The sequence below is a fragment of the Cherax quadricarinatus genome, chromosome 32 (genome assembly GCF_038502225.1).
Source record: "Cherax quadricarinatus isolate ZL_2023a chromosome 32, ASM3850222v1, whole genome shotgun sequence".
Taxonomy (NCBI): Eukaryota; Metazoa; Arthropoda; class Malacostraca; order Decapoda; family Parastacidae; genus Cherax; species Cherax quadricarinatus.
The window spans coordinates 15419775-15441842 of NC_091323.1; the positions used below are offsets into that span (position 1 = coordinate 15419775).

The following is a 22068-nucleotide window of genomic DNA, read 5'->3' on the forward strand; positions in this document are numbered from 1 at the left end:
GTTCACAACATGGTGTTATTGTAGGACTGTCAGAGTCTATTAACCCTTTATCTGTCTCGTACAGATATACAGTGGACCCTCGACCAACGATATTAATCCGTTCCTGAGAGCTCATCGTTAGTAGAGTTAATTTTCCCCATAAGAAATAATGGAAATCAAATTAATCCATTCCTGACACCCCAAAATATTGAAAAAAAAAAAAAATTTTTACCACATGAAATATTAATTTTTATACACACAGACTGAAGAAGACATGTACAATTACATCACACTTGCCTTTATTGAAGATCAGGCGATGATTGATGGGATGCGAGGAGGGGAGTATGTGGATGGTGTTAGTGTTTAGAAGGGGAATCCCCTTCCATTAGGACTTGAGGTGTCAAGTCCTTTTCCGGGGTTACTTCCCTTCTTTTAATGCCACTAGGACCAGCTTGAGTCACTGGACCTCTGTCGCACAACGTACCTGTCCATAGAGCTCTGTACCTCCCGTTCCTTTAAGATTTGTCTAAAATGGGCCATAACATTGTCATTGTAATAGTCACCAGCATGGTTTGCAATAGCTGTGTAAGGGTGATTTTTCATCCATAAAGGTTTGCAGTTCAACCCACTTAGCACACTATGGATTCACAATGGATTCCACAACTGGCATAGGCATCTCAGGATTAGCCCCAAACCCTTCAAAATCTTTCTTAATTTCCATTCTAATTCTTGCCCTTTTTATCACAGGGTTGGCACTAGAAGCTTTCTTGGGGCCCATGGTGATTTATTTTGCAGGTGCAATCACTAAAAACGCTGTGATAATATGAAATGTTCCGATTGTATGTTTGGATGCGACCGCGGTGGCTGGCTGTAAACACTGGCACCCACGGGACAAGCGAGGCATGCTCAGGCCACACGTGGACGCGTCTAGAGTTTTTTTAGCGCTAGTCGAGGCAAAATTTTTGCGTTAAAATGTATCGCTAGTCGTATTTAACGTTATACGATGCCATCGTTGGTCGAGAGTCCACTGTGCGTTATGGTGCCTGGGTCACTTACATCTACCTATTGAGCCTGGGTCTCCTATAGCTGTGAACTCTGAGGGAGCTGAGTGATAAATTTTGGTCTAGACTTAGAAATTGGTGTGTGCAGTGAGTGTGCATTAAAAAAAAAAAATTGCCCCATGCAGTGCATGATAGGAAAGCAGATGTTTGACATGGTGCTTGGTTGAAAATATTGACCGAGGTGTTTTCTAGGAGGGTTTTTATGGTTTTATAGGCTATTTCTTCGTACTGTTTGAAAGACTGGAAGAAATACAGTGGACCCCCCGTTTACGATATTATTTCATTCCAGAAGTATGTTCAGGTGCCAGTACTGAACGAATTTGTTCCCATAAGGAATATTATGAATTAGATTAGTCCATTTCAGACCCCCAAACATACACATAGAGATGCACTTACATAAATACACTTACATAATGGTCGCATTGGGAGGTGATCGTAAAGTGGGGGTCCACTGTACTGCTAAAATAGATGATTATGGTCCATCATCAGTTATTCCTGGTTGTATTTTCTGAGAAATAGGGTGAATCTTCAATTTTGTTTTTGTGATGAGTTGAAAATTGAAGGCAAATGTTAATATAAGAGGTTTGAGGATGTGATTAATGAACAAGGAAAATGTTGCTTTAGTACTAGGCCTAGAATTTCTAGTTTATTTTTCAGTCTTTTTAATAAAAAAATGATTTTTTATAATTTGATAAACTGGCTAAATTACCAGCTTCTTAATGTCTAATGTGGTAGTTCTGATAGTGGCAAGATAGTGTGTACCCTAAACAGATGTTTTGTAATGCAGCAGTACCTAGAGCATTCTCATTTAGTTTATTATTTTTTCTAGGTGTGACAAATTGGATCCTGAACCATTATAGTGTATCATGACGGGTGAGTTGTGTAATGTGGTACACTGAGCTTTCTTTTGAATTTAGTGATGATATTTATTCTAAATAACTGATTATTGTTGAAGTTAATTAGGGCGGACTGACATTATACATTGGTATATAAATTCTTTATCTTTAATGAAGTATTTATTTATTTATTTTAATCCGCAGGTTCACTAAGAGTGTTCCCTATATTTGGTGGAGATTGTTGGTAAGTAGTTACTTCTTTACTGTTGAAACTTTAGTGAATATTGTAAGTCATACTGCTTGTTACTACTTAGAAGGTTAATAATAATAATAATAACAACTGGTTTTCCTGATCAGTATTCATCACTAACAATTTTAAGTTAGCTAAAATATTAACATTATTTTCAATATTCTTTTTAAACACTAAAGGTTATATAATTTCATACATTTATGAGCATGGGAAATTTGATTAAGCCATTCTTAACCCTTTCAGGGTCCACAGGCCCTCTCAGAGTTGTTCTCTGGGTCCCCCAAATCTCAAAAAAAAAAAAAAAAAAAAAAAAAAATCTTAGGAAAATATAGAAAATCTCTTCCCGATCATAAGGACACCAAAAGCATGAAATTTGATGGAAACCTTGCAGAATTATGCTCTTGCGAAGTTAGCGGTCTCGACGATGTTTACGCATTGGCGATTTTGCCCAATTTGAGCCCTATTTTCGGCCTATTCCAGTGTACTAGTCAACAAAAATCATACCTATTTCACTAGAACTTCATTTTTTCTATCGAATGAGTACAAGAAACCACCCATTTACTGATTTCAACTCTCCAATACAGTGGTCAGAATTTAGCAATTTTGCCAATTTCACACAAACTTCAAAAGGTGCCAATTTCCGAATAGGGTCCAGAATAAACAAGAAAGACATTCCTGTACTAAATTAAGATTTCCTCTGTTCGTCACATCCCCACGCCCCACTTAAATTCTTTTGCTTTCCATTTTGAATTTTTATTCTCACAAAAAATAGAAGATTTACTGTTATACAGACTACTGCATTAGTGTAGAAATGGTATAAATAATACCGGCGCACTTGTGAAAGAATATTAGACTCGCCAGTTGACGTGTATTGGACGCTTAGCATGATATGTTTACTTTTGAACTTTGGTAAAAATCGAACATTTCTGCTACTTTGAGCTCAATTTCAAGGTACTTTTAATTGTAAAACCAGTCAAAATCATCTCAATTTCTGTAATGTCTTCCATTTTATCAAATGAGACCAGGAAAACTAGAATACAGCAGTAAATACCATACGAAAATACAGTGCAAAGTCGCTGTTTTAATCCAAAAACCCGGTCAGTTTTTTTTTTCCTCATTACGCAGTGTACTGCATGATTTTTTTATACTGCGCACACTGACCACACAGACCCATTCTTTCATATGTAGGCCTACCAGCTTCCTCTGGCTAGATTTGAAGGTGCTAGAATTTATGAGTACTTGTATGTCAAGGACCCTGGCACATAAGCCGTACTAGTGCAGCCGAAACCCTGAAAGGGTTAAATGTGTGCACTCCTCTGCAACACTTTAGAGATGTACCAGGTGAAGCAAATACTGAAATGTTGGTAAGTCATGAGAGATTTAATTTCTCATTTACAAGATTTTTCTTTATTACATATATATTTTGGGGTCCCTCACCTACTTTTTTTTTTTTTTAAGGTGTGATGTTGCTTGGTTTATTTAAAGGCATGCACTAATAAATTGTGGGTATTGCTGTATTAACATTGTATTCAGTTGCAATAATTCTTGGTTTCTGGAGAAAAACCAAAGTGTTTGTACAGGCTAATGATTATGCAGTGACAATACAGATCTCCCCCCCCCCCCCCCTTAAGAAGTCGGCCATCTCCCACTGAGGCAGGGTGACCCAAAAAAAGAAAGAAAATCCCCAAAAAGAAATTACTTTCATCATCATTCAACACTTTCACCTCACTCATACACAATCACTGTTTTTGCAGAGGTGCCCAGAATACAACAGTTTAGAAGTATATACGTATAAAAATACACAATATATCCCTCCAAACTGCCAATATCTCAAACCCCTCGTTTAGAATGCAGGCATTGTACTTCCCATTTCCAGGGCTCAAGTCCGGTTATATAAAATAACCGGTTTCCCTGAAACCCTTCACTAAATATTACCCTGCTCACATTCTAGCAGCTCGTCAGGTCCCAAATACCGTTTGTCTCCATTCACTCCTATCTAACACGCTCACGCACACTTGTTGGTCGTCCAAACCCCTCGCCCACAACACCTCCTTTACCCCCTTCCTCCAACCTTTTCGAGGACAACCCTTACCCTGCCTTCCTTCCCCTACAGATTTATACGCTCTCCTTGTCATTCTACTGTGATCCATTCTCTCTAAATGGCCAAACCACCTCAACAAAACCTCTCAGCCCTCTGACTAATACTTTTATGAACACATCTCCTAATTTCCACACTCCAAATTTTCTGCATAACGTTTACACCACACATTGCCCTTAGACATATCTCCAGTGCCTCCTACCGCCTCCTAGCTGCAGCATTTACAACCCAAGCTTCACATCCATATTACAGTGTTGGTACTACTATACTTTCATACATTCCCTTCTTTGCCTCCATAGATAACATTTTTTGCCTCCACATGTACCTCAATGCACCACTCGCCTTTTTTCCTTGATCAATTCTATGATTAACCTCATCCTTCATAAATCCATCCACTGACACGTCAACTCCCAAATATCTGAAAACATTCACTTGTTCCATACTACTACTCCCCAATTTGATATCCAATTTTTCATCACCTTACTCTTCTATGCTCATTTTCAACTTTCTACCTTTACACACACTACGAACACTAAATTGAATTACTTTTGACACTGAATAATCAACCTATACAATACTTTGATTTTAATAGATCTGTACACTATAGAAGACATTACATCTCGTGTAAATAACAAAAACGGCACAATACCGTGACTGGAACGATACACAAATACCAGCACATTATTTTCCCCCCACTACCATCCACCACCATCCACCACCACCACCACTCCCACCACTCCACCACCACCACCACCACCACCACTCCACCACCACCACCACCACCACCACCTCCACCACCTTCCACCACCTCCACCACCACCACTCCCACCACCACCACCACCACCACCACCACCACCACCACCTCTCCACCACCACCCACCCACCACCACCACCACCACCACCACCTCCACCACCACCACCACCACCACCCACCACCACCACCACCACCACCACCCCACCACTCCACCACCACCCCACCACCACCACCACCCACCACCACCACCACTCCCACCACCACCACTCCCACCACCACCACCCCTCCCACCACCACCACTCCACCACCACCACTCCACCACCACCACTCCACCACCACCACTTCCCACCACCACCACCCACTCACCACTCCTCCACCACCACCTCCTCCACCACCTACCTTCCACCACCACCTCCCACCACCACCACCATCACCACCACCACCATTACCGCTTCCTGCCTATATATACCTGTCCTGCTCTACTTCTCATTAGTGTGACTTTGTAAATGGTCCAAGTCGGACCGAAACATCGTCGTAAGCTCCTCTCTTCTATGTGCGGGTATTTGTACATCTCTTGTAATTTACCAATTAGTGTTATCTGGGTTACAGTAACTTGGATAGCAGCCCAGGCATTCAGTCTTGTGGAGTTAACTGCATGCATGCTGATCTATGCACAATACCCTTGTTGATCACAAGTTGTCTAATTGTAATAATTTACTGAATATGTTCAGTTTTTGTTGATGTAATGTGGATGTTGCATCAATGTTAAACTGAGCATAGTAGCATCAGTTTAGCTTCATGGTGGTTAATGATATACAGTCATGAAGAGAAAACATTATACAGTGATCTAATGTACCAATTGTCACTATTTAAATAAAGGTATCTGCCCATTGATTCTTGACTATATTTTAGATTTTTCTCCTTGTTTTGCATAAATGATGATACCATAAGGAAAGATGAGACCATGAATAATTTCCATTTGGGAATCTCTCTGATTGTTAATTAATTGTAGGAATTGCTTTGCAATTGTTTAAATTCTAAATCTACAAATATTTCTCAGATTTTGCTGGTCACCCCTGGAATAAGCTTGTATCAGGTATGTTTCCTCAATTTGTAATAACCCATTCTTTTAAATAATTTTTAAAATGGTACTTAGTTTCTCATTGCTGAATTATAAAAAATTATAAAAATATGATTTAAACTATTATTTAAATTTTATTAGATTATTATTGGTCCAAGAATTGACAGTAAGCCCTCAATACATTGGACTAATATGGGTGTGTCCATTATGTCAGAATGTTAAAAAAAATATTCTCTATGCCTAATATAGTACTGTACTTATTTAGATATACTGCAATAAATATTGAAAATAAGGAAGTTAAAAGTACAATTTAACCAGTGGATTTTGATTCTAATGTTTGTTTTATGAAGTGTTTATTGTACAGTGGGCCCCCGGCATGCAATATTAATCCGTTACTGAGAGCTCTTCGTATGCCGAAATTATCGAAAGGTGAACTAATTTTCCCCATAACAAATAATGGAAATCAAATTAATCAGTGCAAGACACCACAAAGTATGAAAAAAAAAATTTTACCACATGAAATATTAATTTTAATACACACAAACTGACACTTGCCTTTATTGAAGATCTGGTGATGATTGATGGGATGGGAGGAGGGGAGAGTATGGAAGTTGTTAATGTGTAGAAGGGGAATCCACTTCCATTAGGAATTTAGGTAGCACATCCTTTTCCGGGGTTACTTCACTTATTTTAATGCCACTAGGACCAGCTGGCCATGGTGCAGCAACAGCTGACTGTGGTGCAGCAACAGCTGACTGGTGCACCAACAGCTGACTGTGATGCACCAACAGCTGACTGTGATGCACCAACAGCTGACTGTGGTGCACCAACAGCTGACTGTGGTGCACCAACAGCTGACTGGTGCACCAACAGCTGACTGTGGTGCACCAACAGCTGACTGTGGTGCACCAACAGCTGTCTGTGGTGCACCAACAGCTGTCTGTGGTGCACCAACAGCTGTCTATGGTGCACCAACAGCTGTCTATGGTGCACCAACAGCTGTCTATGGTGCACCAACAGCTGTCTATGGTGCAACAAGAGCTGACTGGTGCACCAACAGCTGACTGTGGTGCAGCAACAGCTGACTGTGGTGCAGCAACAGCTGACTGGTGCAGCAACAGCTGACTGTGGTGCAGCAACAGCTGACTGGTGCAGCAACAGCTGACTGGTGCAGCAACAGCTGACTGGTGCAGCAACAGGTGACTGGTGCACCAACAGCCGACTGTGGTGCAGCAACAGCCGACTGTTGTGCAGCAACAGCCGACTGTGGTGCAGCAACAGCCGACTGTGGTGCAGCAACAGCCGACTGTGGTGCAGCAACAGCTGACTGTGGTGCAGCAACAGCAGCTGACTGTGGTGCAGCAACAGCAGCTGACTGTGGTGCAGCAACAGCAGCTGACTGTGGTGCAGCAACAGCTGACTGTGGTGCAGCAACAGCTGACTGTGGTGCAGCAACAGCTGACTGTGGTGCACCAACAGCTGACTGTGGTGCACCAACAGCTGACTGTGGTGCACCAACAGCTGACTGTGGTGCACCAACAGCTGACTGTGGTGCACCAACAGCTGACTGTGGTGCACCAACAGCTGATGGTTGTGCAGCAACAGCTGACCGTGGTACGATAGTACGCATTTTCCACCCTTTTTACATATGATCGCTTTAGAGATGGTATCTCCTGCTATCTGTTTTTCGTTTATGCACAACAGTAAGTCTCCCAACATCGAGTACTTGCGATCTCCGTTTCAAAAACAAACTTGTACCTTTTGCAAGAACAGCTTCATTGATTGCTGTTTTGTTGGCCACAATAGTAGCAATCGTTGATTGGGGTTTGGTATACAACCTGGCCAGCTCCGAGACGCACTCCACTTTCGTACTTTGCAATTACAGTGGACCCCCGACATTGAATATTAATCTGTTTCTGAGAGCTCATCGAATGTCGAAAATATCGAAAGTCGAATTAATTTTCCCCATAAGAAATAATGGAAATCAAATTAATCCATGCAAGGCACCCAAAAGTATGGAAAAAAAAAACTACCACATGAAATATTAAGTTTAATGCAATAGAAGAATTACAATAACAATTGATTAATAACAATAGAATAATTGACACTTACGTTTAATGAAGATCTGGTGATGATTGATGGGATGGGAGGAGGGGAGAGTGTTGAACCTATTGTTTAGAAGGGGAATCTCCTTCCATTAGGACTTGAGGTAGCAAGTCCTTTTCTGGGGTTACTTCCCTTCTTTTAATGCCACTAAGACCAGCTTGAGAGTCACTGGACATCTGTCGTACAACATACCTGCCCATTGAGGCCTGTACCTCTCGTTCCTTTATGACTTTACTGAAGTGGTTCACAACATTGTCATTGTAATAGTCACCAGCACGGCTTGCAATAGCTGTGTCAGGGTGATTTTCATCAAAAAAGGTTTGCACTTCAAGCCACTTTGCACACATTTCCTTAATCTTTAAAGTAGGCAACTTCAATTTCTCTATCCCCTTCTCTGAAGCAGTTTCCTCTGGTCTGGCCTCTTGCTGTTGAAGATGATCTAGCAGCTAATCAGTGGTTAGTTCGTCATTGTCCTCCTCCACCAACTCTTCCACATCCTCCCCACTAACCTCCATCCCCAAGGACTTCGCCAATGTGACAATGGGATTCCTCAACTTGCATAGGATTCTCAGGGTTAGCCTCAAACCCTTCATAATCCCTTTTGTCTACACATTCTGGCCACACTTTTTTCCAAGCAGAGTTCAAGGTCCTCTTTAGCCACTTCCTCCCAAGCCTTACCTATAAGGTTTATACAATTGGGGATATTAAAGTGATCCTTCCAAAACTCTTTTACGAGTCGGTTGAGTTTCTCTGTTCACTTCAAAGCACTTTTGAAACAGATTTTGTGTACAGTTCCTTGAAGTTGGAAATGACCTGCTGGTCTATGGGCTGCAGGAGAGGAGTGGTATTAGGAGGCAAAAACTTGACATTAATGAAGCTCATGTCCCCAGAAAGTCGCTCTGCCAAGTCTGTAGGATGACCAGGGTCATTGTCTAATACCAGGAGGCACTTAAGGTCTAGTTTCTTTTCAATTAGTTAATTTTTCACATTGGGGGCAAATGCATGGTGTAACCAGTCATAGAAAGTCCTTAGTGCCCCATGCCTTAATGTTTGCCCTCCTCAGCACACACAAATTAGCCTTGAGGATATTCTTTTGACTGAACGCTCTGGGAGTTTCTGAGTGATACACCAATAAAGCTTTCACTTTGCAATCACCACTAGCATTGGCACACATCAGAAGAGTAAGCCTGTCTTTCATAGGCTTATGTCCTGGGAGTGCCTTTTCCTCCTGAGTAATGTAGGTCCTGCTTGGCAATTTCTTCCAAAACAGGCCTGTTTCGTCACAATTAAACACTTGTTCAGGTTTCAATCCTTCAGCCTCTATGTACTCCTTAAATTCATGCACATATTTTTCAGCCACTTTATGGTCCGAACTGGCAGCCTCGCCATGCCTTACCACACTGTGTGTGCCACTGTAATTCTTAAATCTTTCAAGCCAACCTTTGCTGGCCTTAAATTCACTCACATCACCACTAGTTGCAGGCAATTTCTTTACCAAATCATCATGCAACTGCCTAGCCTTTTCACAAATGATCGCTTGAGAGATGCTATCTCCTGCTATCTGTTTTTCATTTATCCACACCAATAACAGTCTCTCAACATCTAACACTAGCGATCTCTGTTTCGAAAACGAAGTTGCACCTTTTGCAACAACAGCTTCCTTGATTGCCATTTTCCTGCTCACTATAGTAGAGACGGTTGATTGGGGTTTGCTATACAACCTGGCCAGCTCCGACACACGCACTCCACTTTCATACTTTGCAGTTATCTTTCTTCATTTCAATAGTCATTAGCTCCTTTTTTCTCGAAGGCTTGGCACTAGAAGCTTTCTTGGGGCCCATGGTGACTTATTTTGCAGAAACAAGCACCAAACACAGTGATAATATGGATAATATGGAATGTATCCTTAGATGCGCGCACACTGGCTGGCTTGTAAACACTGGCACACACGGGGCAGTTCAGGCCACATGTGGACACGTCTCGTACGAATCGTATAGAATGTCGGGTTTTCCATCAAACGTCGAGGCGTTAATTTTGTGTTAAAATGCATCGAATGTCGATGATATCGAATGTTGGGGGTCCACTGTAATTTTCACTTTTTTTACCGCACAGTTGGCACTAGAAGCTTTCTTGGGGCCCATGGTGATTTATTTTGCAGGTGCAATCACTAAAAACGCTGTGATAATATGAAATGTTCCGATTGTATGTTTGGATGCGACCACGGTGGCTGGCTTGTAAACACTGGCACCCACGGGACAAGCGAGGCATGCTCAGGCCACACGTGGACGCGTCTCAAGTTTTTTTAGTGCTAGTCGAGGCAAAATTTTTGCGTTAAAATGTATCGCTAGTCGGATTTAACGTTATACGATGCCATCGTTGGTCGAGGGTCCACTGTGCGTTATGGTGCCTGGGTCACTTACATCTACCTATTGAGCCTGGGTCTCCTATAGCTGTGAACTCTGAGGGAGCTGAGTGATAAATTTTGGTCTAGACTTGGAAATTGGTGTGCAGTGAGTGTGCATTAAAAAAAAAAATTGCCCCATGCAGTGCATGATGGGAAAGCAGATGTTTGACATGGTGTTTGGTTGAAAATATTGACTGAGATGTTTTCTAGGAGGGTTTTTATGGTTTTATAGGCTGTTTCTTCGTACTGTTTGAAAGACTGGAAGAAATACAGTGGACCCCCGGTTTACGATATTATTTCATTCCAGAAGTATGTTCAGGTGCCAGTACTGAACGAATTTGTTCCCATAAGGAATATTGTGAATTAGATTAGTCCATTTCAGACCCCCAAATATACACATACAGACGCACTTACATAAATACACTTACATAATGGTCACATTGGGAGGTGATCGTAAAGTGGGGGTCCACTGTACTGCTAAAATAGATGATTATGGTCCATCATCAGTTATTCCTGGTTATATTTTCTGAGAAATAGGGTAAATCTTCAATTTTGTTTTTGTGATGAGTTGAAAATTGAAGGCAAATGTTAATATAAGAGGTTTGAGGATGTGATTAATGAACAAGGAAAATGTTGCTTTAGTACTAAGCCTAGAATTTCTAGTGTTTATTTTTCAGTCTTTTTAATAAAAAAATGATTTTTTATAATTTGTTAAACTGGCTAAATTACCAGCTTCTTAATGTCTAATGTGGTAGTTCTGATAGTGGCAAGATAGTGTGTACCCTAAACAGATGTTTTGTAATGCAGCAGTACCTAGAGCATTCTCACTTAGTTTATTATTTTTTCTAGGTGTGACAAATTGGATCCTGAACCATTATAGTGTATCATGACGGGTGAGTTGTGTAATGTGGTACACTGAGCTTTCTTTTGAATTTAGTGATGATATTTATTCTAAATAACTGATTATTGTTGAAGTTAATTAGGGCGGACTGACATTATACATTGGTATATAAATTCTTTATCTTTAATGAAGTATTTATTTATTTCTTTTAATCCGCAGGTTCACTAAGAGTGTTCCCTATATTTGGTGGAGATTGTTGGTAAGTAGTTACTTCTTTACTGTTGAAACTTAAGTGAATATTGTAAGTCATACTGCTTGGTACTACAGTGGACCCCCGGTTAATGAACTTTTTTCATTCCAGTAGTATGTTCAGGTGCCAGTACTGACCGAATTTGTTCCCTTAAGGAATATTGTGAAGTTGATTAATCCATTTCAGACCCCCAAACATACATGTACAAACGCACTTACATAAATACACTTACATAATTGGTCGCATTTGGAGGTGATCGTTATGCGGGGCTCCACTGTACTTAGAAGGTTAATAATAATAATAATAATAACTGGTTTTCCTGATCAGTATTCATCACTAACAATTTTAAGTTAACTAAAATCTCCTTTTGTTCAGCAACAAGATTTTCTCTCATTTTTTTGCACGGTTGATGCCCCTTTGATTATTTGGTAGACATGAATTTATTCTATAAAACTTGCTTGAACTGCTGTGGTGTCAAGATTTTTAGTTAGTCTAGCTTATTCCCCTTATCGTAGTTTCTTCTAATTGACCTGTGGTGACTTCAATTTCTTTTGTTACCCAACCTAGGTAGGATACAGAAAGATTGTAGACATGAATTATGGTTAGTCACAATGCACCCTTGGTCAGTGCCTTGTGTCAGTTGGTTAACGTTTTGTTAATCAACTGATTTTTGGTGTTCCATGACCAACCAATAGAATAACAGAGTCATAGTACTGCAATGACTATATAGTCTTGTGGCCTCCAATCTTTGGTACATAATCTGACCAAAATTTTTCATATTTACTTGTAAAGTAATATACGATAATTTTGTAATTGTTCACATGGTGTTATTGTAGGACTGTCAGAGTATATTAACCCTTTATCTGTCTCGTACAGATATACAGTGGACCCTCGACCAACGATATTAATTCGTTCCTGAGAGCTCATCGTTAGTAGAGTTAATTTTCCCCTTAAGAAATAATGGAAATAAAATTAATCCATTCCTGACACCCCAAAGTATTGAAAAAAAAAAAATTTTTACCACATGAAATATTAATTTTAATACACACAAACTGAAGAAGACATGTACAATTACATCACACTTACCTTTATTGAAGATCTGGCGATGATTGATGGGATGCGAGGAGGGGAGTATGTGGATGGTGTTAGTGTTTAGAAGGGGAATCCCCTTCCATTAGGACTTGGTGTCAAGTCCTTTTCCGGGGTTACTTCCCTGCTTTTAATGCCACTAGGACCAGCTTGAGTCACTGGACCTCTTGTCGCACAACGTACCTGTCCATAGAGCTCTGTACCTCCCATTCCTTAAAGATTTGTCTAAAATGGGCCATAACATTGTCATTGTAATAGTCACCAGCATGGCTTGCAATAGCTGTGTAAGGGTGATTTTTCATCCATAAAGGTTTGCAGTTCAACCCACTTTGCACACTATGGATTTGCACAATGGATTCCACAACTGGCATAGGCGTCTCAGGATTAGCCCCAAACCCTTCAAAATCTTTCTTAATTTCCATTCTAATTCTCGCCCTTTTTATCACAGGGTTGGCACTAGAAGCTTTCTTGGGGCCCATGGTGATTTATTTTGCAGGTGCAATCACTAAAAACGCTGTGAAAATATGAAATGTTCCGATTGTATGTTTGGATGCGACCGTGGTGGCTGGCTGTAAACACTGGCACCCATGGGACAAGCGAGGCATGCTCAGGCCACACGTGGACGCGTCTGGAGTTTTTTAGCGCTAGTCGAGGCAAAATTTTTGCATTAAAATGTATCGCTAGTCGTATTTAACGTTATACGATGCCATTGTTGGTCAAGGGTCCACTGTGCGTTATGGTGCCTGGGTCACTTACATCTACCTATTGAGCCTGGGTCTTCTATAGCTGTGAACTGTGAGGGAGCTGAGTGATAAATTTTGGTCTAGACTTAGAAATTGGTGTGTGCAGTGAGTGTGCATTAAAAAAAAAAAAATTGCCCCATGCAGTGCATGATAGGAAAGCAGATGTTTGACATGGTGTTTGGTTGAAAATATTGACCGAGATGTTTTCTAGGAGGGTTTTTATGGTTTTATAGGCTATTTCTTCGTACTGTTTGAAAGACTGGAAGAAATGCAGTGGACCCCCAGTTTACGATATTATTTCATTCCAGAAGTATGTTCAGGTGCCAGTACTGAACGAATTTGTTCCCTTAAGGAATATTATGAATTTGATTAGTCCATTTCAGACCCCCAAACATACACATACAGATGCACTTACATAATGTTCGCATGGGGAGGTGATCGTAAAGTGGGGGTCCACTGTGCTGCTAAAATAGATGATTATGGTCCATCATCAGTTATTCCTGGTTATATTTTCTGAGAAATAGGGTAAATCTTCAATTTTGTTTTTGTGATGAGTTGAAAATTGAAGGCAAATGTTAATATAAGAGGTTTGAGGATGTGATTAATGAACAAGGAAAATGTTGCTTTAGTACTAAGCCTAGAATTTCTAGTTTTTATTTTTCAGTCTTTTTAATAAAAAAATGATTGATTTTTTATAATTTGTTAAACTGGCTAAATTACCAGCTTCTTAATGTCTAATGTGGTAGTTCTGATAGTGGCAAGATAGTGTGTACCCTAAACAGATGTTTTGTAATGCAGCAGTACCTAGAGCATTCTCACTTAGTTTATTATTTTTTCTAGGTGTGACAAATTGGATCCTGAACCATTATAGTGTATCATGACGGGTGAGTTGTGTAATGTGGTACACTGAGCTTTCTTTTGAATTTAGTGATGATATTTATTCTAAATAACTGATTATTGTTGAAGTTAATTAGGGCGGACTGACATTATACATTGGTATATAAATTCTTTATCTTTAATGAAGTATTTATTTATTTATTTTAATCCGCAGGTTCACTAAGAGTGTTCCCTATATTTGGTGGAGATTGTTGGTAAGTAGTTACTTCTTTACTGTTGAAACTTTAGTGAATATTGTAAGTCATACTGCTTGTTACTACTTAGAAGGTTAATAATAATAATAATAACAACTGGTTTTCCTGATCAGTATTCATCACTAACAATTTTAAGTTAGCTAAAATATTAACATTATTTTCAATATTCTTTTTAAACACTAAAGGTTACATAATTTCATACATTTATGAGCATGGGAAATTCGATTAAGCCATTCTTAACCCTTTCAGGGTCCACAGGCCCTCTCAGAGTTGTTCTCAGGGTCCCCCAAATCTCCCAAAAAAAAAAAAAAAAAAAAAAAAAAAATTTGGGAAATATAGAAAATCTCTTCCTGATCATAAGGACACCAAATGCATGAAATTTGATGGAAAACTTGCAGAATTATGCTCGGTGGTGGTGGTGGTGCTGCTGCTGCAGCTGCCGCTGCTGCTGCTGTTGTTGTTGTTGTTGTTGTTGTTGCTGCATTAATGTTATGTTGCATTGTAGCATCAGTTTAGCTTCATGGTGGTTAATGATATACAGTCATGAAGGGAAAACATTATACAGTGATCTAATGTACCATTTTTATTATTTTATTATCACACCGGCCGATTCCCACCAAGGCAGGGTGGCCCGAAAAAGAAAAACTTTCACCATCATTCACTCCATCACTGTCTTGCCAGAAGGGTGCTTTACACTACAGTTTTTAAACTGCAACATTAACACCCCTCCTTCAGAGTGCAGGCACTGTACTTCCCATCTCCAGGACTCAAGTCCGGCCTGCCGGTTTCCCTGAATCCCTTCATAAATGTTACTTTGCTCACACTCCAACAGCACGTCAAGTATTAAAAACCATTTGTCTCCATTCACTCCTATCAAACACGCCCATTAATTCTTGACTATATTTTAGATTTTTCTCCTTGTTTTGCATAAATGATGATACCATAAGGAAAGATGAGACCATGAATAATTTCCATTTGGGAATCTCTCTGATTGTTAATTAATTGTAGGAATTGCTTTGCAATTGTTTAAATTCTAAATCTACAAATATTTCTCAGATTTTGCTGGTCACCCCTGGGATAAGCTTGTATCAGGTATGTTTCCTCAATTTGTAATAACCCATTCTTTTAAATAATTTTTAAAATGGTACTTAGTTTCTCATTGCTGAATTATAAAAAATTATAAAATTTTTTTTTTTTATTATCACACCGGCCGATTCCCACCAAGGCAGGGTGGCCCGAAAAAGAAAAACTTTCACCATCATTCACTCCATCACTGTCTTGCCAGAAGGGTGCTTTACACTACAGTTTTTAAACTGCAACATTAACACCCCTCCTTCAGAGTGCAGGCACTGTACTTCCCATCTCCAGGACTCAAGTCCGGCCTGCCGGTTTCCCTGAATCCCTTCATAAATGTTACTTTGCTCACACTCCAACAGCACGTCAAGTATTAAAAACCATTTGTCTCCATTCACTCCTATCAAACACGCTCAAGCATGCCTGCTGGAAGTCCAAGCCCCTCGCACACAAAACCTCCTTTACCCCCTCCCTCCAACCCTTCCTAGGCCGACCCCTACCCCGCCTTCCTTCCACTACAGACTGATACACTCTTGAAGTCATTCTGTTTCGCTCCATTCTCTCTACATGTCCGAACCACCTCAACAACCCTTCCTCAGCCCTCTGGACAACAGTTTTGGTAATCCCGCACCTCCTCCTAACTTCCAAACTACGAATTCTCTGCATTATATTCACACCACACATTGCCCTCAGACATGACATCTCCACTGCCTCCAGCCTTCTCCTCGCTGCAACATTCATCACCCACGCTTCACACCCATATAAGAGCGTTGGTAAAACTATACTCTCATACATTCCCCTCTTTGCCTCCAAGGACAAAGTTCTTTGTCTCCACAGACTCCTAAGTGCACCACTCACTCTTTTTCCCTCATCAATTCTATGATTCACCTCATCTTTCATAGACCCATCCGCTGACACGTCCACTCCCAAATATCTGAATACGTTCACCTCCTCCATACTCTCTCCCTCCAATCTGATATTCAATCTTTCATCACCTAATCTTTTTGTTATCCTCATAACCTTACTCTTTCCTGTATTCACCTTTAATTTTCTTCTTTTGCACACCCTACCAAATTCATCCACCAATCTCTGCAACTTCTCTTCAGAATCTCCCAAGAGCACAGTGTCATCAGCAAAGAGCAGCTGTGACAACTCCCACTTTGTGTGTGATTCTTTATCTTTTAACTCCACGCCTCTTGCCAAGACCCTCGCATTTACTTCTCTTACAACCCCATCTATAAATATATTAAACAACCACGGTGACATCACACATCCTTGTCTAAGGCCTACTTTTACTGGGAAAAAATTTCCCTCTTTCCTACATACTCTAACTTGAGCCTCACTATCCTCGTAAAAACTCTTCACTGCTTTCAGTAACCTACCTCCTACACCATACACTTGCAACATCTGCCACATTGCCCCCCTATCCACCCTGTCATACGCCTTTTCCAAATCCATAAATGCCACAAAGACCTCTTTAGCCTTATCTAAATACTGTTCACTTATATGTTTCACTGTAAACACCTGGTCCACACACCCCCTACCTTTCCTAAAGCCTCCTTGTTCATCTGCTATCCTATTCTCCGTCTTACTCTTAATTCTTTCAATTATAACTCTACCATACACTTTACCAGGTACACTCAACAGACTTATCCCCCTATAATTTTTGCACTCTCTTTTATCCCCTTTGCCTTTATACAAAGGAACTATGCATGCTCTCTGCCAATCCCTAGGTACCTTACCCTCTTCCATACATTTATTAAACAATTTCACCAACCACTCCAAAACTATATCCCCACCTGCTTTTAACATTTCTATCTTTATCCCATCAATCCCGGCTGCCTTACCCCCTTTCATTTTACCTACTGCCTCACGAACTTCCCCCACACTCACAACTGGCTCTTCCTCACTCCTACAAGATGTTATTCCTCCTTGCCCTATACACGAAATCACAGCTTCCCTATCTTCATCAACATTTAACAATTCCTCAAAATATTCCTTCCATCTTCCCAATACCTCTAACTCTCCATTTAATAACTCTCCTCTCCTATTTTTAACTGACAAATCCATTTGTTCTCTAGGCTTTCTTAACTTGTTAATCTCACTCCAAAACTTTTTCTTATTTTCAACAAAATTTGTTGATAACATCTCACCCACTCTCTCATTTGCTCTCTTTTTACATTGCTTCACCACTCTCTTAACCTCTCTCTTTTTCTCCATATACTCTTCCCTCCTTGCATCACTTCTACTTTGTAAAAACTTCTCATATGCTAACTTTTTCTCCCTTACTACTCTCTTTACATCATCATTCCACCAATCGCTCCTCTTCCCTCCTGCACCCACTTTCCTGTAACCACAAACTTCTGCTGAACACTCTAACACTACATTTTTAAACCTACCCCATACCTCTTCGACCCCATTGCCTATGCTCTCATTAGCCCATCTATCCTCCAATAGCTGTTTATATCTTACCCTAACTGCCTCCTCTTTTAGTTTATAAACCTTCACCTCTCTCTTCCCTGATGCTTCTATTCTCCTTGTATCCCATCTACCTTTTACTCTCAGTGTAGCTACAACTAGAAAGTGATCTGATATATCTGTGGCCCCTCTATAAACATGTACATCCTGAAGTCTACTCAACAGTCTTTTATCTACCAATACATAATCCAACAAACTACTGTCATTTCGCCCTACATCATATCGTGTATACTTATTTATCCTCTTTTTCTTAAAATATGTATTACCTATAACTAAACCCCTTTCTATACAAAGTTCAATCAAAGGGCTCCCATTATCATTTACACCTGGCACCCCAAACTTACCTACCACACCCTCTCTAAAAGTTTCTCCTACTTTAGCATTCAAGTCCCCTACCACAATTACTCTCTCACTTGGTTCAAAGGCTCCTATACATTCACTTAACATCTCCCAAAATCTCTCTCTCTCCTCTGCATTCCTCTCTTCTCCAGGTGCATACACGCTTATTATGACCCACTTCTCGCATCCAACCTTTACTTTAATCCACATAATTCTTGAATTTACACATTCATATTCTCTTTTCTCCTTCCATAACTGATCATTTAACATTACTGCTACCCCTTCCTTTGCTCTAACTCTCTCAGATACTCCAGATTTAATCCCATTTATTTCCCCCCACTGAAACTCTCCTACCCCCTTCAGCTTTGTTTCGCTTAGGGCCAGGACATCCAACTTCTTTTCATTCATAACATCAGCAATCATCTGTTTCTTGTCATCCGCACTACATCCACGCACATTTAAGCAACCCAGTTTTATAAAGTTTTTCTTCTTCTCTTTTTTAGTAATTGTATACAGGAGAAGGGGTTACTAGCCCATTGCTCCCGGCATTTTAGTCGCCTCATACGACACGCATGGCTTACGGAGGAAAGATTCTTTTCCACTTCCCCATGGACAATAGAAGAAATAAAAAAGAACAAGAGCTATTTAGAAAAAGGAGAAAAACCTAGATGTATGTATATATATATATGCATGTGCGTGTCTGTGAAGTGTGACCAAAGTGTTAGTAGGAGTAGCAAGATATCCCTGTTATCTTAGCGTGTTTATGAGACAGAAAAAGAAACCAGCAATCCTACCATCATGCAAAACAATTACAGGTTTTTGTTTCACAGTCATCTGGCAGGACGGTAGTACTTCCCTGGGTGGTTGCTGTCTACCAACCTACTACAAATGATTTAAACTATTATTTAAATTTTATTAGATTATTATTGGTCCAAGAATGAAATTGACAGTAAGCCCTCAATACATTGGACTAATATGGGTGTGTCCATTATGTCAGTATGTTAAAAAAAATATATTCTCTATGCCTAATATAGTACTGTACTTATTTAGATATACTGCAATAAATATTGAAAATAAGGAAGTTAAAAGTACAATTTAACCAGTGGATTTTGGTTCTAATGTTTGTTTTATGAAGGGTTTACTGTACAGTGGGGCCCCGGCATACAATATTAATCCGTTACTGAGAGCTCATCGTATGCCGAAATTATCAAAAGGTGAACTAATTTTTCCCATAACAAATAATGGAAATCAAATTAATCCGTGCAAGACACCACAAAGTATGAAAAAAAAAAATTTACCACATGAAATATTAATTTTAATACATGTAGACAGCCTGTACTGTCTGCACAGACAGCCCATGCTGTCTGCCAGCTTAGTTCATATTTCGCGCCACTCAGGTGCTGCCCTCTGTAGCCAGGCCTCTAGGTAGGCACGCCAGCCTGCCGGCCCATGCCTCTCCCTCACTCACACAGCGGCCTGGCATCAAGACACAAGGCCTCCCAGCTCTCTCTCGTGGGCATGGCCCTCCTGGGCCATGGGCACAACACACAAGCCTGTGTAACCCACCACTACTTAACAATAAAGTAAGAAGCCTCCGAAGACGTATATCATTTAACCACCCGCTACCAGAATACCAAATAAGCCCGTTATATACACACAAACTGACACTTGCCTTTATTGAAGATCTGGTGATGATTGATGGGATGGGAGGAGGGGAGAGTATGGAAGTTGTTAATGTTTAGAAGGGAAATCCACTTCCATTAGGAATTTAGATAGCACATCCTTTTCCGGGGTTACTTCCCTTCTTATTTTAATGCCACTAGGACCAACTGACCATGGTGCAGCAGCAGCTGACTGTGGTGCAGCAGCAGCAGCTGACTGTGGTGCAGCAGCTGACTGTGGTGCAGCAGCAGCTGACTGTGGTGCAGCAGCAGCAGCAGCTGACTGTGGTGCAGCAGCAGCTGACTGTGGTGCAGCAGCAGCTGACTGTGGTGCAGCAGCAGCAGCAGCTGACTGTGGTGCAGCAGCAGCAGCAGCAGCCGACTGTGGTGCAACAGCAGCAGTAGCCGACTGTGGTGCAGCAGCAGCAGTAGCCGACTGTGGTGCAGCAGCAGCAGTAGCCGACTGTGGTGCAGCAGCAGCAGCAGCAGCAGCTGACGGTGGTGCAGCAACAGCTGACAGTGCAGCAACAGCTGACCATGGTACGATAGTACGTATTTCCCACCCTTTTTACATATGATCGCTTACGAGATGGTATCTCCTGCTGTCTGTTTTTCGTTTATCCACAACAATAACAGTCTCTCAACATCTTCGAGTACTTGCCATCTCCGTTTCAAAAACAAACTTGTACCTTTTGCAAGAAAAGCTTCCTTGATTTCTGTTTTGTTGGCCACAATAGTAGCAATGGTTGATTGGAGTTTGGTATACAACCTGGCCAGCTCCGAGACACGCACTCCACTTTCGTACTTTGCAATTACAGTGGATCCCCGACGTTCAATATTAATCCGTTCCTGAGAGCTCATCGAATGTCAAAAATATCTCGTACGAATCGTATCGAATGTTGGGTTTTCCATCAAACGTCGAGGCTTTAATTTTGTGTTTAAATGCATCGAATGTCGATGCCATCGAATGTCGGGGGTCTACTGTAATTTTCACTTTTTTTTACCGCACTGTTGGCACTAGAAGCTTTCTTGGGGCCCATGGTGACTTATTTTGCAGGTACAATCACTAAAAACGCTGATAATATAAAATGTACCGATTGTTTGCGTGGATGCGACCGCACTGGCTGGCTTGTAAACACTGGCACGCACGGGGCAGCTGAGGACTCACGTGGGATGCATCCCGGATGAATCGCATGTGGCAGGCGAGGCAAATTTTTTGCGTTAAAATGTATCGTATGCCGGGGGTCCACTGTATTTCCAAAAATTTTAATTTTCCATGGGTTATTTTAGCTTAACCCCATCCCCTTCCCCTTCTTTTTTTGAATTCCACTTTTGTAGTGACTTTTAGACATCGTTTGGCACTGCCATTGCCTCCATTTCCCAGAGTATTTTCCCTGTTGTGATCATACATCTTTTTTTTTTTTTCCTTCAGTATCATATCTTGCTCTTATAAATAGCTTATATTCAACAACTTGTTCACTACTGTTGGGATGCAGACCTTTGTATGTTAATACTCTATTCATTTTCTTACAATAACTCATTTACTTCCATGGTGTTTTATGTAGATAAATAATGTACACATTTCATGTTCAGCAGATATTGGATCATTATTTAGTTGTAGCTACAGTTAGAGTAAGAGGTAGATGGGACAGAAGGAATATGTCAACAGCAAGTAAGAGAGGTGAAAGTGTATAAACTAAGGGAGGAGAAGTTATGGTGAGATATGAGCAACTGTTTGAAGAAAGGTGGGCTAGTGCAAGTATGGGTAGAGAGGGGGGAAGGTTGAAGACAGATGGGATAGTTTTAAAAATGCAGTATTAGAATGTAGGGCAGAAGTTTGTGGTTATAGGAGGGTGGGTGCAGGAGGAAAGAGGAGTGTTTAGTGGAATGATGAAATAAAGGGTGTGATAAAAAGAGAACAATGTAGCTTATG

General features: G+C 40.6%; 1 protein-coding gene and 1 long non-coding RNA gene across 2 annotated transcripts in view; both read left to right on the forward strand.

The window, feature by feature from the left end:
* The first annotated feature begins 2134 nt into the window (after nucleotides 1-2134).
* Nucleotides 2135-12419, forward strand: LOC138853506 (uncharacterized). The gene is made up of 2 exons (XR_011392680.1): nucleotides 2135-2193; nucleotides 11948-12419. It is a non-coding gene; the product is annotated as an uncharacterized lncRNA (long non-coding RNA).
* A 2134-nt stretch (nucleotides 12420-14553) lies between these two features.
* Nucleotides 14554-22068, forward strand: part of LOC128690323 (uncharacterized) — a 54893-nt gene continuing 47378 nt past the window's right edge. Inside the window, exons 1-2 of the mRNA XM_070090477.1 lie at nucleotides 14554-14583; nucleotides 15640-15675. The gene's annotated coding sequence lies outside the window, so the exon portion shown is untranslated. The remainder of the gene's footprint in view (nucleotides 14584-15639; nucleotides 15676-22068) is intronic.